The sequence below is a fragment of the Takifugu rubripes genome, chromosome 20, assembly GCF_901000725.2.
Source record: "Takifugu rubripes chromosome 20, fTakRub1.2, whole genome shotgun sequence".
NCBI lineage: Eukaryota > Metazoa > Chordata > Actinopteri > Tetraodontiformes > Tetraodontidae > Takifugu > Takifugu rubripes.
This window is the reverse complement of record NC_042304.1, coordinates 1,184,163-1,211,095: the sequence shown is the minus strand read 5'-3', so window position 1 is coordinate 1,211,095 and position 26,933 is coordinate 1,184,163. Positions and strand designations below refer to the sequence as shown.

Sequence of the window (26,933 nt, the reverse complement as noted above, 5' to 3'; positions counted from 1 at the left end):
TGGTGTTATCACCATAAATATGTGTGTCCTGCGCAGAGCCAGAAATCTGCTGCAGAACCTCTTTGTCTCCACAGAAGATGAGCAGATTACAGATCTCGTAATCTGGTCAGTGTGCTGGCTTCCATTAAAGATGGTGTAGATACAGTGATGTGCGGTGAGGTTCATGGCTGGGGAGGCACTGACGTCATCAGTCAGATTTAAAGACATCATATGAGCCCTCCACCATTTAATTGGCAGTAGAAAATTGTGTTAGCTTCTGAATATAATTCTCCATTCGTATGACAAGGTGAGAAGAAAAAAAGGATGACTCATCACTTGACACGCTACCTGTAAAACGCTTGTTCCACTGCCAATCCCTGGCATCATTAGTGCCCCCTAACATGAGGCCGGAGAAGTGTTGGCCTCCCTTATGCTTCTTCGCCCCGATTGTATGGCACAAGAAACACATTACAGAAATATAGTTGCTTACAAAAACACAGCTCATTATATAAATTAGATAAACTGTGAAAATTTAGTTCATATTGTATTCGTATTTGAACATTTAATAGCGACATAAAGAGAGAGTACCGCCCTCATCTGAGCTCCCATTAAAACCTGGCTTCCAGATATATTGGCGATGCAACGCTGTGCTGTGCTATGTTGCGCTACGTCCGTTGCGTAGTATCTTCTTGATATTTTAATCGTAAACGTGAAAATTAAAAGATAATATAAAAATGGTGAAGTTATATTGATGATTAGTTTATAAAATCACTGGAAAAATACAACCATTTAATTTATTTTTTCATTTTATTTTTCGCTTTCCATGATGCCTGCTCTGACTGCACGTCACCGTGTAGATAGAAATTTGATTAGTTTGACTGAATAAATCAAACTCTTCAGAGATCACTCTTTGTTGAGAGGATGTCCAGTGGCCACAGCAGCAGCAACAGGCAGGAACATCAACTTCTTCTGGGTATTTAGGGGACGACGCGGGGTGGCTTTCATGTTGCAGCCAAGCTGAGATGCTCTTTTCCTGGGTCAATTTACACAACAACCCATTCACGGTGCCGAAACAACCTTGTTGTCTTGCAGTAAGAAAGGGACTTTACACATTTACAATAAAGATGACTTATTCAAACAAACTAAATTCTTTTAAAATGACAAAAATGTCTGCAGAGAGTCCTGATAGAAGACATGCCATGTCAAAAATATGGTAAAAAAAAGTATTGTTTCATTTGAAAAGATGAAGATGTCATGTAATCTATTTTTGGATGCTGCTCCTCCTCCCTTCTCTCTCAGCTCTTGGCGGCTCATCATTAATTCATTCCCTTTCTCAAAGTCCCTCCCTCCACCTTTCCTTCTTCTCTCAGCCTTTCTTCTGCCATCTTAAGGCACTCACTGCACTGTTGAAGAGAATGTCTTTATGGAATCACCAATGAGTGGCTAAAATACAGTTTGAATTTGCTGGATTTAATATAGATTCCATATGAAAAGGAATTCTGCTTATCTGTGACTGTGACCACAGCTTAGCATCACAAAGAACCAAATGAGAAAGACATGGAGGACAGCTGCTATGAAAGATGACAGTTAGTCGAAAGACAATTACATGTCTTTCATAAAATAGCATTCATTGATCCAGTTACAGTTATAAATCTTCATGTAATTTTGTGGATCAGTGTCCGTTTGCTTCCATGTCTTTCAGAGGACGGAAGGACATTCTTAGCTGTCCTCTAATATTTGGGTCCAAACAGTAACAGAAACAACAGCTCACCAACAGTAGGGTCAGTAACAACAGCTCACGGCTTTTATTGACTGTGGAGCTGATGAGAGTGACTTGGAGCTCTCTTTAACCCCTCCACTTCACCTTGGTGGCCAGATCTCTTAACGGTAGGAAGTCGACAGATGTTACCCGCATATCTGCTCCTGTTTCCCTGCTCACTTCAGGCAATCATTGTGAATTTATTCAGCTCCATATTATTGATTCCCCTCATGCCCCAGTTGTATTAGGTCTACCCTGGCTCAAGAAACACAACCTGCTAATAGCAGGAAGTAGAGGGCTCTTGGTTCAAGCCCCAGGTCAGAAAACAACATGGAAGGTGTTCTGGTAGTAGGGGAAGCAACACTGCTGCAGTACCCTTTAGCAATGTTCAAAACCCATAAATTCTCATATAGGGCCCTCCAATGTTTGGCCATTTTGTACCCTCCCCATGACCCCAAAAGGGATAAAGCAGTTACGAAGATTAGACAAAACAAAGTTTTTCCATAACCACTGGGTCCTACAATCAGGCATAAAAATGGCAGTTTGAATCTGGGGTCAAAGTCTTTCTGCATTTTCGATTTTAATAACTAAAAGGCAGAGTCGTTCCATCAGGAAAGAGTCAACTCTTGTTATATACCAGTCTAAACTTTTTCTGAAATGAAGAGTTTTTAAGTGAAAATCGTCACCAATAATGCTCTGATGCGGTGTTTCGATTACCCCTCCCCCCTAACCCTCCAGGTATTCACCAAGCAGCTTTTTCATTCTGTCATAATTGACAAGGGCACCACATCCACATGCAAGTCTTGCGTAATCCCTATGATAATCAGGGTATCAGGCTCTTCAACACAGAGAACTTTACTTCTCTTCATGAAGATAAAGGGTGAAACTCACCCATCTTCACCATACCTTTGAAGATTAAATAGCTGTAAAACCCTCTGGAACTGTACCTGATGAAGCAAAAGTCTAGTGCTGCCCCTTTAATCCCAATCACATGTTCCAGTCTCTGTAACAGGATGCTGTGATCAACTGTATCAAAAGCAACACTGAGGTCCAGCAGAACCACCTTAGAAACCAGTCCATGATCTGAAGCTCTAAGAAGATCATTAGTAACTTTAATAAGTGCTGTTCTGTGCTGTGGTGAGCTCTAAAGCCTGACTGAAACATCTCAAAAAGGCTGTTTGAGCAGGTGCTCCACTAACTGAGTCACCACCACCTTCTCAAAAATTTTAGAGGAAGATTGGATATTGGCCTATAATTTGCTAACACATCAGGATCCAGTGATGTTTTTTTAAGCAACGACTTAATCACTGCCACCTTGTAGGACCGGGGTACATAACCCGTCACTATAAAACAATTGATCTGGTCCAAGATAGAACTGCCGACCATTGGTGAAACATCCTTCAACAGGTGTGTTGGGATGGGATCTAAAAGACAGGTGGTGGACTTGGATTTCTGAATTAACAAGGACATCTCAGAAAAATATGTAGGGTTAAAGTGTCATGGCCTGTGTGTTTTGTTCCATTTGTTGGCGTTTTGTTGTCCTTGTTCTCTTTCTCTTGGGGGTGAGGTGGAGTCACTTCTGTGCCATGTTCACTGGAGAGGAACAGAAGCTGCTTTTCTTCCAGACGGCAGAAACTGACATTTGTGACCTTTCACTCAGCAAAAAATATCAAACCTTTCTTGTAATTTTAGTCAGTAAATTCTTCACTATTTTTATTTTTGAAGACATGAGGTTTTGTTGAAATAAATATGATGTGTGTGAGTTGTCACAGACAACCTAAGGGTCCCACAACCTGGAGGATGTGATCTAATATATGTAGATCCAATCCTTTAATAATAAATAAATATGTTTGATGATTAGTTAATTACTTATGCTAGCCAACTTGATACTAGCCCCATAGAAGCGGCTGTAACTCTATCGCCCCCTGTTGGATTGCTGCAGCATAGGTCATAAACCCTGTGCAGAAAAAGCCAATACTGAGCCAGAACCAGAAGCCATCGTTATCCAACACTAAGAACATTCACTGCTTCAGAATATCAAGATGTGGAGGACACTTTATCTACTGTCAAAAACTTAACCACATTTCATCTTGCCATCTTTCTGCTGTGCTGCACTCTCCTTTTTTCTTTTTTTTTAAATTGATCAGCCTCCTGAAACTTCCTTCCCGGGGGGGAGGGGAGATTAGAGCTTATTTTTGCTCCACTCTGCAGTGACTGGCTCTGGCAATGCCCTTTCACCTACATTTACTGAGAGCCAGCCTGCTGAGACAGAGACACACACGTGCACAAACAGGAAAAGAGAGAGAGTGAGTGAGAGAGAGAGAGGGATAGAGAAGGAGAGAGATAGGGAGGGAGAGATAGAGAGAGGGAGAGAGAGACATGTTTTGTAATACAGTTCAACAGATCAGATTAGTCTGATTAGGTGCTTTTCCACGACACAGTATCGGCTCTACACATTCAACTTGACACGATACGGCAGTGTTGGTGTTCCATGACACCATGATACCTGTTTTGATATGGGCAGGGGCTTCCAGACCAAGGTGGTCAACCCTCTCAACGTGTTCCTCATCTTTGATGAACATTGCTTTAGAACTATTGTCTCCTTTATTGTCAGAGTCTGAACACAAACCTCAGAACTCATCACACAATAAATCCTTGACCACAGTCAGAGGACAAATCCAGTACCTTCACAGTGACAAGGTCAAGGCTTCACAGGAAATACACACATTACAGGAATTACACACGTGACTGAAAATACACACACATGACTGAAAATTCACACACACAAATGGAAATACACACACACACACACACACACACACACACATTCTAACATGGCAGCAATTTTTTTGATTAATAAGGACGTTTATTGGTTTTATATCATGATTGTTTATTTTTTATATGACGACAGCGCAACAATACCGTAGGTTCATTACTGGACAATCAATGCAAAGCAATAAAACCATTAGATCTACACAAACCATTCCGTTGTTATTTTCCATATATTTTCCTGAAGCACACAACTAAAAAAACGGTTGGTTGGGTAGAAACAACTCGCAACCAGTCGGGCCACCAGCAGGAGGGTCCCCCCCCTCCCTTCCTACATGAGCCTGTTTCTGCTCGAGGTTTCTTCCTTTTAAAGAGGAGTTGTCGGGGGTCAGGCCCTGGAATCCTGGAAAGAGTCTGGGACAGATGCTGTAAGAATGAAAATGAGTGGAGTTGAGTCTGTCATCGACATTTTCAAAGCACCTCCCGGATTGAGTCTCCAACCCCAGGTTAGGGTTACAGATGTTTGCAGTGGAGCTGCCCCCACTTTTTCACTGGACCATCTTCGTTCTTCCCGCCCCACATCCCAGAGTTTAGGAATGTACAGAGCGACCCAGACTGATGAGCAGTACTAGAAATACTGACAAGCATGGAGTGTTGATGAGGATCTATGGTTGTTTTTCACAACTGCTAAAGACACAGAAACAGACTGATTCTAATGTCACACCTTGGCAAGGCCACCTTAAACATTGCCCCTTCTGGGCTCGGGTAATTGTGCTGTATGACTGAAAACATCAATATTAATTGTGACGTGTGCCAGGTGGTGGAAGTTTTACCAGTAATCTTTTGAATGGTTAAAGTTGCATGGAAACTAGTGTAGAACATCATATTTTTAATTTTAGATATTTAATATTCGATTCACAATCACTTCACAGGGCTCAAGGTGGTAAATGATGGTCGAAGGTGTATGATAGCAGACTAACTAAATGCTCAAAGTTGTCAGTTGTTTTCCTCTTTAATCTATTGTTCTTACCGATGGTTGAGTGTGCTTTTTTATCAGAACAATTTTAAGAGGTTTTTTGGGGTTTTCATTGCTCACACTAAAACATATGGTGATATGATGTTGATCCTAAAGTATGTCAGTGATCTGTACTTGGATGCCATGGTACTGAGATCACATGACTCCTGGACTGGCATCTCTTCATTGGCTGCCAATTAAATCTAGAAGAGTTTTTAAAATTCTTCTTCTGACTTACCAGGTCCTCGGAGGCCTAGCTCCATCCTTCCTGGAGGAGCTACTGACACCTTATAATCCCAATAGACTCCATTCTCAGAATGCTGGTTCCTCTTTAAAAAAGCTGATAGTCAGTAATTCTGTAGTTCCAGTTATTATCCTAGACATAATTATCATATTTAGACGATTGTCTAATTATTAGGTTAAAATCTTAATTATGCTGCTAGAGACCAAGGCTGCCGGGGTACACAAACATAAGAAACAACCAGTCTACCCAGCCAGCCATCAGCAGTAGGGTCCCCATCTTACACGAGTCTGGTCCTGCTTAAGGTTTCTTCCTGTTAAATGTGAGTTTGTCCTGTCACTGTTGCTTGTTGGGGGTCAGGCCCTGGGATTCTGGAAAGGCTTAGAGACAATTTACATTGTAACAGACACTACAATGGGTCTTGGATGATGTCAGGGCTGTGAGTGGCACAAAGGCTCTATAGTTGTGGATGAAACATCTGTAAAAGTGGCCAAGGTTAGGAAATGCTGGTGCTTCCAGCTTTACGGGAGAAGTCAGGACATCGCTGTACATACCTTTGCAGCCTCCATCTCCAGTTGACCCGGGGCACAATATAATCATGTCATTACCTATATAATGCATTTATTGATAATATATCATCATAACTTCAGTGAATAAATAAGAGATACAAGGCAGGTTAGGAACCCCACAGATTTGCAGGAAGCTGTCCAGCTGGAGGACATATAGAGGGTGGAAAGAATTTCTGCCAGTAATCAGAGGCATATTCATGCAACACATCAGGATCATCTCCTGTACTGAGGAGAGTGTTGCTCCAATCACAACTCTGCAGGGCTTTGTTGTCAGCCTCACTACAGCCTCCACTGGCAATCTGACCTGCTAGAAAGTCTTTTTTCCACCCCACTGCATGTGTTTACAATGGAAGGAAGACATGATTACATTTTGATGATGTTTTGGATCCCTGAGCTACTTTGACCTTTGATCTTTCAAACATCAAAGCCATCTACTGAAGCAATCTACCAAACTGCTTTTTGCAGTTTATTTTAATACACTGACATCAGTGATGGCAATCCCCTGGCCCGAGCATTACCAGAGCTATAATAAAAGTTTTGCTAAGTAGCTACTGAAAAAGGAGCCTTTCGGCAGGTCCAGAGCAGCCCCATAGCAGTCGAGTTGTCCCAAGTAAGATATCTCCCTCCCGAGTAGGTAATCTCCCTCCTGAGTAGGTAAAATCCCAATTTGTTCTGGGGTCACCCAAAACCAAATGTTAGGCCTCATTTTCTCATTTACAAGTCAAAAATGAGTAATTGATAAACAATCTCTTCCCACGGCCCTGTGGATGACATGTTCCTAAAAACATCTTTCCACCAATAATATTTATTTTAGTGTTTTGTATGTGTGTGTGTGTGTGTGTGTGTTGGTTTCACAGTTTTCCTGCTGTTGTGTGCCAGTTACACAGAATATTTTGAAATGTCTGGTATGTTTACTATGTATGTAGAACTTTGTTTCTTATTGATGGCAAAATACACAGTAAACCACAGAAATCCCCACTATGAAGGATTTTATTTTGAAAAATCCAGAAGCAACTCTCTAAGATGATGTATTAAAAGCCTATAAAAAAAATAGTTTCTCAATATGTTTTCATTTGCCATTGAATTAAATAAAGTGTGTATCTTACTGGTATGAGAAACCCAAGAAACTAGTTAAAAACGTCCAGAAGCAGAAAGAAAAACCACTGAAACTATAGAGAAAACACAAACGTCTGGCTCTTCTGACGCTGATGTGTCTGAATACTTCCCATGGTGTTGTTGCTGCTTGGGAAGGCATCACACTGAACTGGCACATTATATTGACTCTGTTTTTGACTTTCTCTTTTAATCAGTGGAATTCTGTCTGAAATCAAGCTGCCAGAAGTATGATGCCATTTTATTGGTTGTGATAGATCAACACAAATGGTGCAGATATGGCTCTTTGTTCTGAAGCTGTCCATTTCTTTCATCAATAAAATAAAGTTCCTTCGACTGCTCACTCATCTCTTGGCTGGCACTCATTTTAGCTTACTCCTAAACAAAAAGCTTGCATCTGTGCTTCTTCAAGCATTGCTCTTCTATTTACAGTAGCAGTGTGCACATGCACCATCCATCCTGATGCTACTGAGCCAGCCAGCCTCAATCCTTTCCCTCCCCCACACAGCTACCCTTAATCTGCGTCTGAAAGGGCCAAGCTTTCTGCTCTCTGACCTTCCATTAGTGGTCTCGAAGATGCTGTCCTCAGTCTCATAGAAAAAGAGTGTGTTTGCTACAAACCAATGATGATGTCAGCTTGTTATTGACACTCAGCTCTGAATGACTGAGCAGGCTGGGGGAGGGGAGGAATCTGTCTATTGCATAGGGGTGACCAGGCAGGCATAAAAGAGCTGTGTGTGCGTGCGTGTGTGTATGTGTGTGTGTGTGTGTGTGTATGTGTGTGTGTGAGAGAGAGAGAGTGTCAGTGTGTGTGGTGGGGGATGGGTGGGATCCTGCAGATCTTGTTTCCGCAGACATAATCTGTCCCAGTTGCTGCACACATCTTACAGTTTACAATAAGACCCTCACCCCCACTCCTTTGCCCCCACTCTGGTTCTAGATGTAGAAATCCATGTGATGGGGCAGAAGAAGGCACTGTGATTGAAGACAGGATAAAACCAAATGCAGCAGTGATCAAGAAATGGGCTCCGACTGGCCACTGAGTAAAAGGAGTTATCCGGGGAAACTCAGGGCAAATTGAAATGTATTTGTGCCTCATAAGCTGGTCTCATTGTTCCATATCTTCAATATAGAATAGAGCTAACAGTGCATGTTTACCAATGGAAGAGTCAAACATACTGCCCATGATGCTGTGGTCCTGAGCTCTCGTGAGGAGCATCTGTAATTGTGATGGTGGATCTGCTCAAGGGGAATCCAATATTTGGGTTTTATTTTGGGTTTCAACATCCAACAGCCCATAAAATTGGAATACAATCTTTTCCCCCTCTGTCATATGGTAATTGTGACACAGATTTATTCTTAAAAGTGAATCTGGCCTGGGCTGAGAGTCAGAGGGTTTTGAGTTCAAGCCCCAGTTGTCGACCACAACTGGGGCACCTCTCCCTTAGTAACTGTGCGTTCATGTAGGCACATTCATTTAAAACTGCATGTATCTTGTGAGTAAACACAAAAACAGTCACTTCCCCTTTATGGGATTAGGAAAGGTATCTTTTTCTTTTACAGATGTTTAGGAATATGAATAAAAAGTGGAATCTGTGAAAACAGAACCAGCCTGACAACAGTGGATTTGTCATTGTAAGCATTTTATTCATAGTCCCATTAGTACGGATGTGTGTCTTATGGTCGTCAACATATAGAATAGAATAGAACAGAATAGCTACTTTATTGTTATATGGAACTATAACTATTTTGGATGAAAGTTCAATGTTCATCTGAACTTGGTCTAATAAAAATAGAGGAGGAAAATACAATAAATATTAATCATACATTCTAAAAAGCTAAAACAACGTAAAACATAAACCTATATATGTGTTTGTGTATATGGATATAGATGTATATGTGTTTGTGTGTGTGTTTGTGTGTGTGTGTGTGTGTGTGTGTGTGTGTGGTGGAGGCAGAGCAGCAGTTGTGTGTCAAAAGCGGGAGCAGTAGTGGGCACAGATCACATCCTTGTGGGGATCCGATGGAGAAGGACATAGACCTGCAGATAGTGTTTCCTACTCTCACTGACTGGGATCTTTTGGTGAGGAAGTCCATCAGTTGCGCATGTGGATGAACTCACCAACTGCTGGGTGTAATGAGCCTGACTCATCTGCATTTTGGTCAAAGGGACGCAAGAGCCTATCCCAGCTCAAGTCAGGCATTTTGTAACCAACCAACCAGTATGTATGAGACTTTTATGAAACTGGAATACATGAGTTCAAGAGTTCTGAACACACCAGTGAAGAGGCTCTTACAGATTTCTTTTTAACCTATTTAACATGTAAGAGCGTTTATGGTGACTTACGGTCTAGTCTCTGGCTGCTAGATCACTCGCTCACTCCCTCACTTACTCACTCCCTTACTCATTCACTCGCTCCCTTGCTCACTCACTCACCGATGCCAAATCACTAAATGAGTAGTTAGGTCAAGTGGATGGTGACTGCTGAGGATGATGACCTATATTAGGGGCTTGATCAGGGACCCTTGGATTGTACACTATGTTTCACAATGCATTATGGGACACATTAAAGCCAGTAAACAGGCTATAACAATGTTTGCAGGGTTAAGAAAACACAACCCAGCCCACAGAGGGTATGTCCTCTGGCTAATTTCTCTTCTGTTATCAGTGTGTGGAATTTCAGAGAAAGACATCTTCATGTGCAGTCAGAACCAAAACCAGAGGCGTGACTCTTTATTCTCAGTGTTCTCCCCTAATAACCCCTAGACTCATGACTCTAACTGTCTGAGCTGCACAAGCGTGCAGTAGCTGTGTAACAAGGTGCTTTGGGATGGATGGGGATATGAAACTGACTCGCCTCTCTTTGTCTCATCAGGCTGATGAGACTGAATGTTCTCTTTTTGTGTCTCCATCCCTAAATAATTCAGGCCGTAGACAGATGTGTTATAGAGAAATGCTTTCTTGTGACTGTGCTATTGTCAATTACTAATTCCCTCAGATTGCTGCGTTGCTATAATGTGAATATGAAACACCACTGATATGGATCTGTTAAAGGGTGAGTCTGATGTTACAGTTCTCCTGACTGACTTTGGATTGATTTTGCTCTAGACAGAAGCTTGTGATGATGTACAGGAGCAGGAGGTTTAAGAATATGAGGCCCTCATTTGTGCCTAACCCAAACCCTAACACTGACTTTGAAAAATAGGAAAGAGGAGGCCACATGGATGCTGTTACACATTTGCAGGACTTCATGTCTTTTTAGAGGATTTTCATCTCAGCTTCCATCCAGTAAATTATCCTCGAGGCAACTCACAGCCAGTAAAGCCGAGGCCTCATGTGCTAAATCGGCAGCTATGGAAATCGAATGCGTTGAATGTGTTCTGTGTAAACCCTTGCTTCATTTGGAAAGTTATTGAGGGTTTTCTACACATACAGTATCTAGATTAATTGTTTTGATTTTCTTTTTTGTCTAATCATTTTATTAGACGTCATTTGTCTGATGTCTCCAGTGAAATTTGATCTCTGTGTTTAACCTGCGGAGGATGGAGCATGCGCTGTGCAGACCCCGAGTCTCAGATCCTGATTGTGGTCACTGCCTTGGTCCAGGTCACTGACTAGAAAATCCGTTGTGTCCAGTGCAGCATTTTAGTTACACTGATTATTCATATGAGGTAAGATGGCTTTATTAACAGTGAGTCACAGCTTCATCCAGATTTTAAACAGTAGACCAACTGCAACTGAATTTATATCTGAAAGACATGAATGCTGCCAATACTGGTCAGACCAGACGTCAATATGGGAGTGAGTTTTTAAAAGCAGATCAAGTGAAGCAATATTCTGGGAAGAAATATTTATCTTCTGTTTTATCTCTCCCATATCACAGCAAAGAAAGAGGCTTAATGCCGCTCAGCTAAAGCCCAGCTCAGTAGGCTCAGATGCCACTGATGATGAGAAGCCCGATACTCACAATTATAACTGCTCTCATATGTCTGCAAAAGAAAGTAGGTATACTACATAGTTAATCCAGAAAATAATGAGGACAATGCATATAATATGTTTAATAAAATCAATCCAAAAGTGAATATGCAAGAAAACAAACATATACCGGTACTGCCAACAGAAGAATACTTTGTTTTCTGTGTTTGTAGGCTTGAGAGCCAAAGTGGCTGAAAGTAGTTTAAAAAAAGGTATCAAAACAGGTTTTCACATATCATAAGAATAAGCAAGATTACCTAAAAAGAAAATTAGATGAATCAATATTGAAGGGATGTGGTCTAAATTAAACAGCATCACAAGAAGTGGCTTGGAACAAAATTTCTGGCTTAGCTGATGTTCTATCGCCTCAGGATAGCAGGAGACAACCTGACCATCCTGTGACACTCCATCCCCCATTTCCTTATATGTTCCTTGTATATATCATGCTTTGTTTTATGCTGTCACGCTTATGCTTCATCATATGACGCTTACACTTATTGTAATCTTACACTTATTGTAATCTTCGTGTGCTAGTATAAAAATAAACCTCACCAGGGCCCACACTTGTAGCCCACACTGCAGACGTGTGGTTGCCCTTCCAGCAAGTAAACTGAAGCTTCCGTCTCATTCCTGTGAAGGCAACGACACGGGAAGAAAACTGATCACTTTCTTCCTCCCTAACAGCATAGCCACAGAATAATGAATTAACCAGATGTTGTCTACATGAATGATTTGAACCTTGTTGGAGACATTGAACAGTTGTATCAGAAGTATTTGACTCCTGTTCTCTTGTGAATTGTCTGATGCAAATTGCTTTAACTACTGTCCTATGATGTCGGTGTATAGAGAAATGAAGATGAGATTCCAGTCTTGTCTTTGCAGTGGCAAAAGAGAAGTTACATTTTGGCTTGAATGAAGGTAGTCTGTCTGAAAACAACACCCTGTAGGCGAGTGCTGCATCTCTACAGTGTTCCAGGCATTAAGCTCATGGCTGTGGTTTTGTGAGGAGCGAAATTACTCACTGCTGCAAAAGTAGTGGGCGTTTAGGACAAAATATAAAATATGGCATTTCGTAATGATCTTTAAGTTTGAGATGGACGATAACAACAACAACAACAACAATTTAGCGGGTATCATTTGGTTCAATAATTCTACTTAAAAAAAGATTATCTTATGTTTTACTATGATGAAGAATTAAGAAACATGTGCAAACATGTCGTTCACAGGACAAAATCGAGTTGAAACCGAGAAAGTCTCAAGCAGGTGAACTCCTGGTAAAACTAGGGTATGTGCAGTGCTCCGCAGACTGAAGTGGTTCACGGTTGAGTGTTTGCTTTTGTGCTGAATGAAGCCCGTGGAGCCACTGCGCCACTCATTCTCCCGCTCACTGCGGCAGCCATGTTGCTGTAGCGCCGCTTCCTGCAGAGAAACCCGGGCCGGCCTCACTTTCGCTTGGCGGGTCAGCGTGAGCCGTTGGCTGCTACTGAAGCGTTTGGCTCTTTTCTCTACGAGCGAAGCAAAGCTACAACCCAGACTCAGCTTACTTTGTGGGGAATTTACCGTTATTTATGCGCAACATATCACTCAGAGGGGACTCCCAGCAGCAGCCGAGCGGCTCTGGGCTTCGTTATAACGCGTTTCCAGGCTTAATTACAGCTTGAAAACAGCGGTTGCGTTGGAGGAGGAGATTCCATATTAGGAGCAGAGAGGAGAAGACACCCCCCTCCCGTGTGCTTTGAGCTTGTGGTGAGTGTTTGCGCTCTTTCGATGGCTACTGCCGTTATTAATGACACCTGCTGGTGGACACGGCCTGTGCGTACGGTACAACGATGTCCGGTCACGCTATTATGCAGCTTATAAACATTCATTTCTACATTTTCAGTCGGTAGTGGGGGATGGGTACGCGTCAGCGTGTGAGTGGGCACGCGCACCACGCATGTGTTCGCAGTACAGTTCGCGCGCCCTTGCTTCCTAGCTACTGCTGCTAGCTATGAGCTACTTCATTGATCTTTGCAGCATGTAAACAAGTTTCGTGTCTTCAGCAACATGACACAAAAAGGCGCCTAAAGTCGTGATGCAGCCTGTAATGTCACGTGGAAGGGATCCTGCGTATAATTCAAGTTGCGTTTTTTTTTCCCGGTTAGTTGCGGTTATTATTTGTCTGGGATTAACTTGCTACATTCATGTGCTATTTTAAAAGTGATGTACTGAGTTCAACCTTGTCTCCACCAATTTGGCACTGTGCCTGGTGTTCTATTTTACAATTTCATGACCCATTTCTCAGTTTTTCCATCAAACATTTGTTGATGGTATGGAAGTCTGCTCTCAAATTCATCCAGGATCCCCATCAAGCCAGACTGGATGGTACCAAGTCCTCACTGCTTGCACCAGGAGTGTTTGAAAGTTACTGTTCAAGCCAATCTTTATTTAAATGATCCATAGAAGGTTCATAAAATGTTACCTTTAACCTTTACTGTGCCAGACTGTGGTTAGCATTAATTCTTCTAACAGCCTTTGTAAAGTTTCAAACACACATTCAAGCAAAGCTTACTAGTCATATCTGTATCTATAGGGTGTGCAGTCAAGAAAAGCTGAAATTTACATATTAGCTTTTTAATGTTCCTACATTTTTCCTACAGGCATTAATGACAATGCTAAAATCAGTAACCCACATTATTACAGGTAAGGGCGTATTAAAATAGATTCTCCATCTTTAAACATTTTAGTCAGACTGAACCTGAATAAAATAATTCCCCAAACTGATGATGTTTAATGTATTCTGCAGCCTAGGCTTTAACATGGAAATCAATCTGAGGCACAATGTAGAGGTTCAAACTAGATCCAGAAGAAGAAACCAATTCTTCAAATACTTGAGTGAGAAATGTATTTTTCTAGTGATATGAAGTCGCAGTCTAAGTTGTGTCCTCTTCATTTGTCAAAATTATATTCATTTAAATTATATTTTAGTAATTTAGCAGAAGCTTTTGTCGAAAGCCACACTGAGAGAGACCAATGTGAATAAAATACCAGTTAACAGTCCTAAATTACCTGGTACAAGTGCAACTACCAACTACCTGACCAGAGCTGTGAAGAGGGATATAAACAGGAGAGAGGGGAGAACGATAAGTGCTGTTAGGAGAGCAGGAATGCTCAGAAGGGATGTTTCTTCAAGAGCATTTGAAGGTAGAGAGGGTTGCTCCTGCTCTGGCAGTGCTCTGGAGGCCGTTCCTCTAACAAAGCTGTGAGCATTGTCTGGATTGTTTGCCTCAACAGACGGCTTTTCCAGATCAATCAATCAATCAATCAATCAATCTTATATAGCGTCTTATACAATCAAAATTGTTTCAAGGCGCTTGAAACAATTCAGATGATGATCATGTGAGGAGTCGAGGGGTAGAAGGGCTCCAACAAGACTGTTCAAGTAAGAGGGAGAAGATCTCTGGTGCTCTGTAGGTCACCAGCAGTGGGGTGATGTAGTCCGGCTTCTGGTTACTACCAGTTTGACATCAGCTCAGCTAACTGCTAAATTTGCCTGCTCTTCAGTGCATGTCATTGCATGTCTTTTGACAATGGGAGGCAGCCAGGGAACCCAGAGAGAACCCACATGGATGCGGGGAGATCATGCAAACTTCCTACTGAAAATCGCCTTGGTTTAAATCCTCTGCGCCATGGGGCCATCTTATTTTTGACAGTGCTAACACCACACTGCTGCTGAATTGTTGTCATATGTCGATCCATGCTTATTTCAACAGTTTCCGCTCTTCAACATTCTTGCATAAATGTATAATAGAATTTGGATATGTGTACACTACATATTTTTTAGTATTCAAAGACTTTATTGCAACATTGCCCTTCTGAAATATTTAATATTACACATATGAGGTCATTGATACCTTAAAATAGTTGTGGTGTCATCTGTTTTGTCATTGTGTGAAAACTCATTTACTCCCAAGATTTAAATGTTTTGATGTTTTTCAGTGTTTCTATAGAATTTTCTTCACGGTTTAGGTAGAGCAAGAAGATTATGTGCTCGGCTCTTGGAGCTTGGACCTTAGTACTGCTTTTGATACAGATGATCAGGCATCCTGTTAATGAGCCTGGAGCAGGTCACTGGAATTAAACTGGACTGTATTTATCAGAGATTCCAGTCTTTCTCATGTTTTCTGTAGGTCAGTCATGGAGTTCCATAAGGTGCTGAACTTGAATCAGTCTTGTTCATGATGTACATGATTCCCTTATGAAACATTATTCAGCAGCAGCCATAAATCTTCACACCTACGCCGATGACACTCAGCTGTATTTATCCATGAAACCACAAGGGACCGAACAGTCAGTTAAACTTCAATCTTGTCTTAAAGACAGAGTCTGAGGACAGCAAATTTTGTTCTTCTTAACTCAGACCAAACTGAGGTGATTGCGTTTGGGCATGGATCAGCTGATTACACATACCAACAGAAAAGCTTTATATGTATGTACTCTTGCATGTCATATGCTGTCTGTAAATGTGAATATTATATCCGGAAATGCATTTCGGGCAGATTTTCCAGGTAGAGTTAGTGTCACACATGTGTGCAAGTAGGTGGTTGAACTGTTTGTGACAGGCAACAGAAGCAACCAATAAAGATGGAAAATGCTAAACGGCATGTCGCCCCTCTAGATGTACAAAAGGACCCAAAGATTGGAAGAAAATTGCTACTTCTCTCTAAGTTCTAAGTTGAACTTTAGACTTGACGTTTCCTCTCATTTAGTCTCCTGAAAGAGCTTCTGAGCTCTCCGCGACCAGATCTTTTTTTCCATTCTTCCCAGAGACAAAGCAATGCTGGAGAGACAAACAGGCTAGACCAGGGGTGTCAAACTCATTTTGGTCTGGGGGCCGAATATAGCTTAATATGATCTCAAGCGGGCCGGGCCAGTAAACTCATTGCAAAATTACATCGAACAATAACAATAACAATAAGCACCATTTTTTCTTTGTATTAGTCACTAATACTAATAATTAGTGCAAAGAAGAAATCAATTATAAAAAATCTTGATTAAATGAATTTTCCTTTTACTAAATACATTATGAACAACCTAAGGACTTAAAAAAGTAATTTTAGCAACACTTTTACTTAGTAACTAAATAAGTCTTAACATTTATTTAAGTGCGTGATGCATAAAACTGATCACAGTGATAGTAACAATGTTGCAAAACATTTAGTCACAGCCTTGTGAAAACACAGTTTTTTCAACATCTTGAAAGCAATTTGAACAAGTGAATAACTTTCACAGCAATTACTCGTCTTGCTTAGTATTTGCCCCTGAAACTTGGCATCGTTTATCCTGCTCAAGTGCATCAATATTAGGCATCATGTCCTGAGAAGCAGCTAATTTCAGAATCTCATTTAAGTGCTTTTGTGTGAGCTTTGAGCGCAGCTTCGTTTTATTAATGTTAGTTAGTAAGAAAACTTGCTCACAAAGATAGGTAGTCCCAAACATAGACAACATTTTTGCAGCCAGTGCTGTCAATGTAGGATAGCCTGGTAGGAGGTACTTGTAAAATGTGTCTAAGCCCACAGAGGGAAATTTGTCCTTCAGTTCTACATCACACTGCAAATCAATGATTTCAAATTGCATGTCAACGGGCAAATCAGAAGCTCTGACTGTGAATGGTGAGCGAAAAACGGCAAATTCTGTCTCAAGTTCTCGAAAAACCTGAAATTGTTTCTCAAACTCCCTCAACAACTGTGAAATCTTGTCTTTGTACCGTTTTGCATCAAAATTAATGCTTGCTGCACACATATCTTTTAAACAGGGAAAATGAGCAGTGTCACCGCTTGCTATCTGCATCTCCCATAAACTGAGCTTTAACTTGAATGCACGTATGCTGTCATAATACTGTTATGATTTTTTTTGCATCCTTGCAACATTTTGTTGAGATTATTTAAGTGCTCAGTGATGTCAACCATAAACGTAAGGTCCTGCAGCCACAGATGGCACTGTAATTCCTTAACAGGTTTACTTTTTTCCTCCATGAATTGACCAATTTTGCCACGTAAATCAAAGAAGCGCTTCAGCACAGCACCTCTGCTTAACCATTGTACTTCCGTGTGGTAAGGCACACCATGGGTAATGTTCCAGTCACTGAGAAGGCTGTCAAACTGACGATGATTGAGACCTGAAATTAACAGTTCGGACAACCACCTCCATGACGTGATCCATTTTTAGCGATTTGCTGCATAATGCCTCCTGATGCAAAATACAATGAAATGTCCAAAAATTACCCCCTCCGTTTGTGGCTTCTACTTTATCTCTGAACTTTGCCACAGCACCTGCCTTTTTACCGATCATTGACGGCGCACCATCAGTAGCCAGGCTTACGGCGCGTGACCAGTCCGCCCCAATTCTGTCCAGCGCTCCAACTACGGGGCAGAAAATGTCCTCAGCTGTCGTGGTGTTGGTCATAGACACCAGCTCGAGAAACTCCTCGCTGACAGTCAAAGTCTTGTCAACTCCACGAATGAATATGGCCAGCTGAGCGATGTCCGTAATATCAGTACTCTCATCAATCGCAACAAAAAATGCCAGAAATGACTCCACTTTGCGTTTCAGTTGGTGGTCCAAATCTGCCGATAGTTCCGAAATCCTGTCTGCATCCTCAGATGCACGATCATTTCATTTACCTTCTTTTTTCCCAGTTCTCCATGCAAGCTGCTGTATTTTTCACCATGCTGAGTTTCATAATGGCGCCGAATATTGTGTTCTTTAAGCACCGAAACTTGCTGCTGGCACACTAGGCATACGGGTTTCCCATTCACCTCCGTGAACATATAAGAATACGTCCATTTTTCTTGAAAAATCCGACACACTTTTCTCCTTTTTGACAAAGACATTTCGCTGATGAGGGTGCGAGGCCAACAGAAAAGTGGATAATGCAATTGCCGCCAACAGACGCTGAACAGACGTTCAATGCTACCATCTCCTAGTTCCGCCGCAGTGTTGCTTTCATGTTGTCTGTGCGTACTAAAATGCTGCGCCCCCTAGCAGACAATATATGAATCACACATTTTCAAGATATATATATATTTTTTTTAATAATGCCGATTTATTCCCCAGGCCGTACCAAACCCCCAGGCGGGCTGGATTCGGCCCGCGGGGCGTTTGTTTGACACCCCTGGGCTAGACGATTCTGTTGGGTCCAAGGTTAGCATCTTCTGCTAGCTAGGCTAGATGATTCTTTCGGGTCCAAGGTTAGCATCTTCTGCTACCTAGGCTAGATGATTCTTTTGGGTCCAAGGTTAGCATCTTCTGCTAGCCATTGACCTTCCATTTGCTTCGTAAACATCTCGGTATGAATGTCTTATCAGAATTGATGCTGGCACTGCATGATGGCGCTGTTGCTGTGTTGGTGTCACTTCCCCCTGATCCGTAAACTTCATTTCAACTCAAGTCACCTGAGTCTCCTGTGTGTCAGTTCCACAATCGGCAGAATTTTCGCACCACTGACAAAAAATATTATGCACACTGTGCAGAAAGGAGTTCTTTTCGCTGAAGCACTTCTATCTTAAAATACCACATTAAGCTTGCCTTAATCTGGGATTCTGTTAGCACCTCGGCTAATGTATCACCCAGTTTATAACAAATCACACTCCCTTCTTTCCGAGTATGTTTTCTCATGCAAAATGAAACACAGATTAATATACTTCTATTAATATACCTCTCCTTTGCTCCGGGTGGAGCGCGACTCTGAGCCAGCCGTTCAAAAGTTTTAAGTGCACCTGTATTGCAAACACAAAGAATTGGACACAGGTGAAAAGCTCAGGATCACTGATGATGGCTGATTCCAAATGATCATGAAGCAGTATTTGGACTTTACTAACTTAATGTGTGAAAACTACTGTATAAGTCTATAAGATAAATTCTACCAAAAGGAAAACTACATTACAGGACATTTCTTACCACACTTTTCCACCCATCTGTGGTCATGTTCACATCGCTGATGTGTTGAAATGGGCTCTTGAAACTTCTTTTCTCCACTTCATCTCATGCAGATGAGTGTATTTTATCGCATGTCTCTGACTCGCAGAGTTTAGGACTGTTATCATCTCCCTATTTGTCATTAGAACACAGAACAATAACAATTGCGTTGCAATTGCTCAAAACCCATTATCAAGGCTGACTGATAAAGGCTTAACTGGTCAACAATATCCTTTACAGCATACTTACCTCCACCACGGAGCCTCCACTTTAGACAAAGGCAGCAAACCACGAACAACAGTGTTTGTTGTTACCCTGTGGTACTCATCTTGTTTTTCCTTTGTTATTTTTCCTATTTCTGCCAGTGTGAATTTATCCATTCCGTCTGGCCTCCTCACATCAGAGGAGCGACCATAACAGTTTAACATTAGCTGAGCACTTTCACCAGCCAATCCAATGGATGAGCACATTTTTACAAGCTAAACCTTATCTTTAGCTAGCCACATATCTATAACATAAAGCTACACACCGTTACATGGCTCTCGGTTTAACTCAATGTAAGCATTAAGTCGCAGGAACGTTAACAAACATAAGGAAGTTGGCGGGATTGTTTTGAACATAGACTTACCTCTTGAAATCGCAGGCATGGTGCCTTCCTTTTCACGCTCAGATGAAGCGGAGTCCAGTGGTAGAGATTTTGAACAAGGTTGCTCTAGCTCTGTAATGTCAGGACAACCTGAATGCTGAGAGGAGGAGGACAGGTCAAGTCATCAGCTTCTGGAGTGCAATTTACAACCTTTGCAAGATGGCGATTTTGTGCGGTAGGAAGGTAAATGTGCACACATGCTGAATATGATTCGTCCACTGCTGCAACTCAAAGACACTGAAACTCTATGTGGGACCAACAATGTCTTTTACAATCAGAGAACGCATGCGTATGTTGTGGTAGTGCCCTCGACTGCACAGCTATGGGAGTGATGCATTTTCTGTTGTTTCAAATGTGATTGGTTAGGGTTAGGGTTAAGAAAATTGGAAAATGGAAACTTGCCCCAAACCCTCCTGTGCGCCTTGTTTGGAGTGGTCTCATCTTTATCTCCTTTCCAGAAAGACTTTTTAGCCTTCGTGACCAAATTGGAAGTCACCACAGCCCCGTTCCCATATGCACTAACCCTGTACTGTCTGGAGAAAACTTGAGAAAATTAGAATGTCATTATGGGGGTCCTCTGCTATTCTTTTACAAATATAGAGGTCATTGCTCCAATTAGCGGGACAAATTTTTTTTTCTTCTGTCCTAGACTAGTTTTATTTCTCTTGTTCATTATTTTTGTATTATTTAATGTTTTCAGACATTGTACTCTGGGAATAAAAAGAGTTAATATTATTCTTGTCTATAGTACCGTATTTTCACGACCATAAGGCACACTGTATTAAAAGGCGCAGTCTCAGTTATGGGTGCTATTTCTGTATTTAAAACATACATAAGGCGCACCGTATTATTAGGCGCATGCTGAAACATACAGTAAAAAATGACAACGGAAGTAAAACAGTGAGTTTCGACACATTTATTGAACAAAATATTCATTCTTCCGCCACAAAACCATCAAAGTTTTCATCTTCTGTATCTGAATTAAACAGCTGCGCTATTTCAATGTCCAACAATCCGAATTCCTCTTCGTCATCATCTGACTCAGACTCACCGACCGGTTCCGGTTTAGCGTTGATTTTGTGAAAGCTCTTACAATACATGAAGACGGTATCATAGCCCATGCGTCTACAGTCCACCCGCATATTATTATCTTGTCGCGGCAGTAGGTGCGGAAGGTGGCCACCCTCTCCTGGTAATCCGCGGGCAGCCGCTGCGCAACAGTTGTCCTTGCGCGTATGGAGAGATGCCACCTCCTCATAAAGTGAAAACACTGAGATTGCTCGATTGCCAATTTCAGCCGCATATTCGATGGCCTGTAGTTTAAAGTAAGCCTCATATGCGCCTTGCTTGACCAGAGCCATTTTAAGGGATCCTTATGCGTAGGTGTGCTGCTAATCGATGGGCGGAGCATTTACCGTGGTGCACCTACCAAAGGCACACAGCAGATTTTGGAACTCACAGTTCACACACAAGGCGCACCATATTATAAGGCGCACCGTCAATTTTTGAGAAAATCTCAGCGTTTTAGGTGCGCCTTATAGTCGTGAAAATACGGTATGTATATGTTGGTACAGTGATCCCTCGTTTATCGCGGGAGTTGCGTTCCAAAAATAACACGCGAAAAGTGAAATCCGTGAAGTAGTCAACTTTATTTTTTTAAATTATTTTACAATGCAATACTGAACTATAGAATGAAACCAAAAATCAAAACCTGTTTTAAAGCCCAAAATTTGTTTAAAACAATAATTTTAATATAGTAATACAAGGTTGGAAACATTGTCACTCGCGTATTTCACAGTCCCAGCTGTGCCTCTTTGTCCTGACTCCGCTCCGCTGTAGCGTCTGTTTCTACTGAAGGCGCAGGAGTCTTTCTCCGAGAGAAGAACATTGTTATGGGTAGTTGTTGGCGCTCTTTCTTTTTCTGAGCAAGAAGATTTTTATAAACGGATATGCCACCTTCGATTAAATTTGAGAACTGCAATGAACGACTCGCAAAAAAAATCCGTGAAGCAGCGAAGCCGTGAAAGATGAAACGCGATATAGCGAGGGATCACTGTAATGGACAAAAAAAGGTGCCTTTATTGCTTTGGATGACCCATTCAATAGTATTGAATTTTTCACCAGTTCCGACCTTTGTACAAAGTTTTACAACTGTTGCACTAGTACGTCAAAGCAGGTAACATCCTGTCACCAGTAGGTGGTGCTGTAAGTACCAGTAGATACTCGTAGATCTGTTCTTTGTTTCAATAATTATTAAAAAATAACAACCCTTAAGGATCAACTTGGATGTGTTCTTTCTTTGGTTTTAACTGCATTGCTGAAGTACTTAGTATCACCGGGTGCTCAAAATCACATGACTAGGAGAGAATGTGATCTGGACATCTTTATATTTACTGGTACTCATTTACTCTTTTAAAGTAAGGCTAAGGTATTGCGATGAACCAGGGGTCAGATCAAGTCCCATTGAAGACAACCATGGTCCTCTCTCAGCAGTGGGTTGTGCTGTATAGCTGCTGAGCAGGTGTGTCCCTGGAAATGCAGTGTGAGCGGCACTGCTGCCTTACCTTATAACCTAGCTTTTCAACCCAGCATGAAGAGTGTTGCTGTGAAGACGTCAATAACTTTCACCGCAATATCCAAGGATAGCACATCATGCAGCTGTCGCTGCTTTTTGACTGTGCGTGATTGCATGCCATGCACTGGTGCTGCAGGGCCAACATTACTACATGCATGAAAGATGGGGCATTTTTTTAACTATTTACCTGGGCGACTGTAATCACGGCTCTGAGGAGTTCCTGCCTGTGGTGCATTTGTAACTTCAGTCCAGAAGACTGTTGGCTGCAGAGGAGCCAAGAAATTGTAATTAAGGAATGAAATGATTATCAGACTAGAAATAAAAACAAATCACAACTTAAAGTACAAGTGTAATTCTGAAACTGTACAATAGCCAGAGGACGAGAACTCTTCCACTTTTTGTGGATGTTTTTTTAATGATGTGATTTCTAATCTGTTAAAAATTCTGAATTCTTATTTTTCCACATTTATATTGGGCAACAACAGCTTTTTGAATGGAGCAGCAGCTGAGGCTCTTTCTGTGATTTCTGATTTTGACACGCCCTTACTTCTGCCTGGATAGATTGAAAGCAAGGCCTGTATGCTTTGTTATATAGTGCAGATTGCTAAAGGTAGTTGTTGTTATCAGGGTCTTAATTCAGAGAATAATTGTTTTTTAGAAATGGTTGTGTTGAAGAACTAGGAGAGGGGAGGGGAGGGGAGAGGAGCTGAGAGGACAGGAGGGGAGGAGAGGAGAGAAGAAGGGAAGGGGAGAGGAGAGGAGAGGCAGTCATGACCCAGCAGGGTTCCATCAGCCTGGTGATCAGGTGATCATGTTTGTGGACCCCGGCAGTCTTGGCCTCTAGCAGCAGAACCCGTGGTCTATTGGGATCATAAGGCATCACTAGCTCCTCCAGGTAGGATGGAGCTAGGCCTCTGAGGACCTACAGTGTAATTTAAAGTACAACTGCACCCAACATTACCCCACGGGCACTAATTTTGCAGTGGAAATGTTCACCCAGTAAAAGAGTAGAGCCAATACCATCAGTGGAAATGGTGGTAAATGTTCGGCATTCTTAGTTGCATGCCATAAATTTTTATGTGGACCAAAGTGTATCTGCCCTCGAAGGATCTCCCTTACATGAACTAAGTACAAATAGAATCAATCAAAATCGTGACCCCCCTTCTGCTACGAGAGGAGAGCAACCGGTAATAAACTTGGCCCACCCAGTCTCATTTTAGTTTCACCCAATCCGATCCACTTTCACAGTACAGCACAATTCCAGAACAGGAAGTTTAACCAAGTGATTTATATAAAAGACCACACTTAAGAAAAAAGCGTGATAAGAGTTAACAATACGGGTTTAAAAAATCACTTAGGCAAATAAAAAGGAATACGTATAAAAGATAGCACATAAAAATGGGAGTAAAAGACAAACACGAGCAGTGACCACCCATCTCTCATGCTGAGTTAAAAGCCAAAGAAGAAAAGTGCGGTTTAAGATGTGATTTAAAAGTTGGTAGGGTGGGGGGCATTTTTATTTCTAATGGCTGCTCATTCCCTGTGCTCTTCATCTACCAAATTGTTGTCGGAAAATATCCTGCGCCTCGACTTTCTTTAAGGGGACCTATCAAAAAAGCTGAACACACTTGTACCAAATGTGGGAGACACATGTTAAGCTTTTTGGTAACCTCTAACTGATCACTGCTGGGGTCATGTCTCTCGAGTCTCTGCTGCATAACTAATCTACCTGGGAAAGCAACAGTTCACCAATGTGTACTTTCTTCTTTTTGCTCCACTAATTGACCTTTTTTCTCACTGATTCCACTAGCTTGGGTATTTGGTCCAGTTTTTCATGTCTAGGCAAAAATTGAGCCTGCAAACACTGTGTTCTGCCTCTTGACTACCAGGACGTCTGTGTCGTCCTCCTCTTCCACCATGCTGGCCTTTGGCTGAGTCACTTTTTTAGGGTACTGGATTTCAAAGTCCGTCTGTTATGGGATGTTTTTGCCTCCAAGTCACACAATGGCACTCCTCCTTCAGTCATCGTATTTTCATGACTATAAGGCGCACCTAAAACACTGAGATTTTCTCAAAAATTGACGGTGTGCCTTATAATATGGTGCGCCTTGTGTGTGGACTGAGTTCCAAAATCTGCTGTGCGCCTTTGGTGGGTGCACTACAGTAAACGCTCCACCAATCGATTAGCGGCACACCTACGCGCAAAGATCCCCTAAAATGGTGCCGGTCAAGCGAGACGCGTATGAACGAGGCTTACTTTAAACTGCAGGCCATTGAATATGCGGCTGAAAATGGCAATCGAGCAATCTTAATGTTTTCGCTTTATGAGGCAGCGGCATCTCTCCATACGCGCAAGGACAACTGTTGCGCAGCGGCTGCTAGCGGATTACCAGGAGAGGGTGGCCATCTTCCGCACCTACTGCCGCGACAAGATAACCGCGCCCAGCCACATCACCAACATGGATGAGATTCCTCTGACTTTTAACATCCCTTTGACCCACAAAGTGGAGAAAAAGGGACCAGCATGGTGGCGATACGCACAAGGGGGCACGAGAAGTCGTCGTTCACCGTGGTTCTTGGCTGTCACGGAAACGGACAGAGCGCTGGATGACGGAAGGCAGACACAAAGACTATGAGGCAGCGGCGGGCAAGTTATGCCACCATATGCGGGTGGATTGTAGACGCATGGGCTATGATACCGTCTTCATGTATTGTAAGAGCTTTGACAAAATCAATGCTAAACCGGAACCGGTCGGTGAGTCCGGTTCAGATGATTAACAAGAGGAATTCGGGATGTTGGACATTGAAATAGTTCAGCTGTTTAATTCAGATACAGAAGATTAAAACTTTGATGGTTTTGTGGCGGAAGAATGAATATTTTGTTCAATAAATGTGTCGAAACTCACTGTTTTACTTCCGTTGTCATTTTTTACTGTATGTTTCAGCATGCGCCTGATAATACGGTACGCCTTATGTATGTTTTAAATACAGAAATAGCACCCATAACTGAGACTGCGCCTTTTAATACAGTGCGCCTTATGGTCGTGAAAATACGGTATATGCTATTTTGGACATTTCAACTATTCTAACAATCTTGTATATTGTGTTTGTTCTGGAGAGCTCCACTCTCTCGGCATCATGGGGGAATATTTTTATATTTATTGCAATAAACCAGCATGGATATTACTAAGACATAAGCTATGGTTTCAATAAATTCATTTTGATAATATAGTATCAACTTCTTCCGTACCTTGGCCAGTTTGCGTTGCGGTACTTCCAGGGCTGGCTGGTGTGCCAAAAGTAAAAAAATCAAAACCAACTAGGAACCACAGACCTAAGAAACGGGCTGTGTTTTCAATTAATTCATTTTATTTATAGGGTTTAGACTCGCTCATTAAACCATGACCACTTATAGATTGGTCTGGTGCCTTCTCAATTAGGCTAGCCCAGGGGTTGGCAACCCAAAATGTTGAAAGAGCCATATTGGACCAAAAAAAACCAATAACAAATCTGTCTGGAGCCGCAAAAAATTAAAAGCCTTACATAAGCCTTATAATGACGACAAATTGTCTATATTAGCTATATTAGCTAAGGCTACAAATACATATTGAGCATCCTGGAGAGAATGATGCACCACGTGACCACTCCGATGGTGCTTTAAGTTTAACTTCCAAATGTTTTGGTCCAAGAACTCTGTTCTCCCCAGCTATCTTTCTCTTTTTCCCTTTGGTATCCATGGCCCATGACACACTCGCCCTTTTGTTTGCAACTGCCTCCTGTCTGGCACCACGTTGAGCTGAACAAAAGGTGTGTCGCAGGCTATGACGTAAATCTTCGTTAACAGAGATGCTGAATTTAAATATTTATTATACACATTTTTACAGCATTGGAAAACTCTAAGAATGTTTGTCATGTTTTTTCTCTTACAGAAATTATATTAAAACAACAAATATATTCACACATCCAGGGAGCCACTAGGGCGATGGTAAAGAGCCACGGGTCGCCGACCCCAGGGCTATGCCATGTTTATAAACTGGGTTACATTCAATGACCTATATTTTTAACAGTGAGCTTGTCAACAGGTGTAATTGAGCACACTAGCTTATAATCTACACACAGTTTGGCGATCTCTTCCGTGTCAAAGGTGTGGAATCTTTGGATAACTTTATGATATGTTCTGCACAATTTAGGGGTGGAATCAGCATTGTTGTGTGTGTGTGTGTGTGTGTGTGTGTGTGTGTGTGTGTGTGTGTGTGTGTGTGTGTGTGTGTGTGAGAAAGTAAGGGAGAAAACCTGTGTGTTACATTGGGGGCACATTGTACAGTATTTATGTGC

General features: G+C 41.8%; 1 protein-coding gene across 2 annotated transcripts in view; it reads left to right on the top strand.

Moving 5' to 3' along the window:
• The first annotated feature begins 12,845 nt into the window (after positions 1 to 12,845).
• The window catches only part of tbl1xr1a (TBL1X/Y related 1a), a 33,592-nt gene continuing 19,504 nt past the window's right edge, over positions 12,846 to 26,933 (top strand). Inside the window, exon 1 of one of the 2 annotated variants that reach the window (XM_029828043.1) lies at positions 12,846 to 13,167. The gene's annotated coding sequence lies outside the window, so the exon portion shown is untranslated. The remainder of the gene's footprint in view (positions 13,168 to 26,933) is intronic. The other variant, XM_003976528.3, reaches the window with a different exon arrangement.